The sequence below is a fragment of the Phyllostomus hastatus genome, unplaced genomic scaffold (assembly GCF_019186645.2).
Source record: "Phyllostomus hastatus isolate PE091 unplaced genomic scaffold, TTU_PhHast_1.1 phas_scaffold_585, whole genome shotgun sequence".
NCBI classification, from domain to species: domain Eukaryota; kingdom Metazoa; phylum Chordata; class Mammalia; order Chiroptera; family Phyllostomidae; genus Phyllostomus; species Phyllostomus hastatus.
The window spans coordinates 1,948,508-1,950,997 of NW_025334037.1; the positions used below are offsets into that span (position 1 = coordinate 1,948,508).

General features: G+C 45.7%; 1 pseudogene; it reads right to left on the reverse strand.

Annotated features, from left to right (window-relative positions):
• Positions 1-458: 458 nt before the first annotated feature.
• On the reverse strand, positions 459-1,567 carry LOC123809899 (annotated as a pseudogene).
• Between the last annotated feature and the right edge of the window lie 923 nt (positions 1,568-2,490).

Genomic DNA, 2,490 nt, shown 5'->3' on the forward strand with positions numbered 1-2,490 from the left:
TGCAATGACCTTTTAAAGTACCCAAGGCACCTTACTTCATCCCTAACTCAGGATGTCTTTTTACCCCTGTTCCCTTTCTGTCTCTGAAGCTCTTCTGCATGTGGGGGGTCCCTAACTTTCTCATGTGTGTGGGCTTCCCATGCATACGTAGGTATTAAATTTGGCTATTTTCTCTCGCTAGTCTTTTTCATGTCCATTTAATTATTAGACCAACAAGAAGAACCTTGAGGGTAAAGGAAAGTTTGTTCCTGCGCCTCAACAGTTTAGCTCTTGTATTAAGACCATGAACCTATTTTGAGTTAATTTTTATGTATGACATGAGCTAGGGTCCCATTTTACTTATTTTTTGAGGGGGGGGGGATTTTTATTGATAACTAGGCTTCAGTAAAATAAATAGAGTGATGATTTATTGGGCAATAAAAACTCCAAGAGAATTTTAGTCTCTCTCCACCCTGCGTCTAGCTCTTGGCTTCTGCCTTCTTACTTGTCTCTTGGGATGACCAGGACTTGGTGGGCATGCCTGGCCCTTGGGGAGCTCTGTCTTCCTGACCAGTGGTACAGGTATTGTCTTGGACTCACTATCCTTCGTAGGAGCAGCAGCCTTGGCTTTCAGCCCTTCCCCAGCTCCCTGGGCAGTGACCTAATAATTAGAGACCTTGTTCCCGGTCTTATTTGAGGCTAGGGAAGTAGCACCATTCTCACCCTTGGTGACTATGGGTTTTGAACTCTGATTCCCAGATTTGGTTTCTGTTCGGGCCTTGGCATCTGCTGGGCTGCTCTTTCTGCCTTGGACTTTGGACTTCCCATGGGGCTCACTAGCACCAGGAGGCTTTCTCTGCCTGTTCGGGGCCTTCCTGGCCTTACCCACTCTTGCCTTGCCAATCTTGGTCTGGCCACCTTTTCATGGGGCTTCTTTTTTGGCTTCACCAAGTCTCCTGGGAGCCAGGACGTCTTCCTGGACTGGGTTATTTTGGTGGGAGAGGGGCTTGGGAACTAATTTTAAGCTGCCAGTGGTCCCCCTTGGCCTTGAAGTTACTGAGCATGATGAGGAGTCCACATTTCATGCCAGAGTCCAAGACCTGCTTTAGGAGGTATTTGAGCCTAATAGCATCTACCACAGGGTACTTTGGCAGGACGTAAACTTTGATGGCCACTACTGAGGTGACTCATTCCTGCTCTCCTGCTTGCACAACATAACTGGCTGATGATGCAGTGCTTAGGCATGCTATGGTTTGGGCCTCAATTTTCAGTCCCAGACCACTCAGGCATGAATATGGTGGCAGTTGAAGAGGCTGAGGAGTTTGGGGTGTCTCTGGAAGTCACACTTCAGGTTGCCACTGCATAGGCGGAGAATGTCATAGACCTCTACTTTTTAAATGTGTTGTTATCAAAGGTTCATAAACTCCAAACTAGCAGCATCTGACCTCAGTGTGCACTGCACCTCTGGCTAAGTGGCCTCAGGCCTGGCACTTGTGGCAGCCAGTTTTGGGTTCTCATCTTGGCCTCTCCCAGACACATCTAAGCCATGCACAAGGTACACCCATCTGAAGATCACTTTGTAGTTCATATTGGGTGGCACTTGGGCAGGGCACAGGTGCAATTGACATTAGCCTACATCTCCCAGGAGGCCACAGATCCAGTGCACCCAGTAGCAAACTTCAGAATATACTGGAGCACCATCCAACCACCTCCACAAAGTGACACACTAAAGGGGTGAGCATGGCAGGCATCAGAGCCCTGTTGAAGCAAGTCCTGCTCTCCAGGGTTCTCCCCTGCACAGGAGCTCCTCTGCTATACTCATACATAATCAGTTCTGGTAGCCTATGGCCTGGGGGTCAATCCCTCCCACTGATGTACCAACAGAAGTTTCAACTACAACAGAAGGGCATACACAACCCAAACAAGGTGCACACCTGGAGCTCCCAGCTTTGACGACCAGGGAGCCTCAACCACTGGGCCTTACAGGACACCTACTACTTAAGGCGACCCTACCAAGATTTGGAGACATAGCAGATCTTTGTAATACATAGAAAAAAACACAGAGAGGCAGACAAAATGGAAGACAAAGAACCATGTCCCAAATGAAAGAATGGGACAAAACTCCAGAAAAAAGAGCTAAATGAAATAGAGGCAAGCAAACTACTAGATACAAAGTTCAAAACAATGGTTATAAGGATATTCAAGGAACTCAGTGAGAATTTCAACAGCATGCAAAAGGGCATGGAAAATATAAAAAAGAATGAAGATTTCTTGTAATACTGGTTTGGAGGTAATGAACTCCTTTACATTCTTCTTGTCTGAGAAGCTTTATTGCTTCTCAGAAATGAAGGATACAATATCTGAAATGAAGAATACAGTAGAAGGAATCAACAGCAGATTAGATGAATCAGAGAATCAAATCATAGATTTGGAAGACAAGTAGTAGAATGCACCAAATTAGAACAGTAAAAAGAAAATGAAATTTTTAAGTGACAATAGTTTAACTCTGCA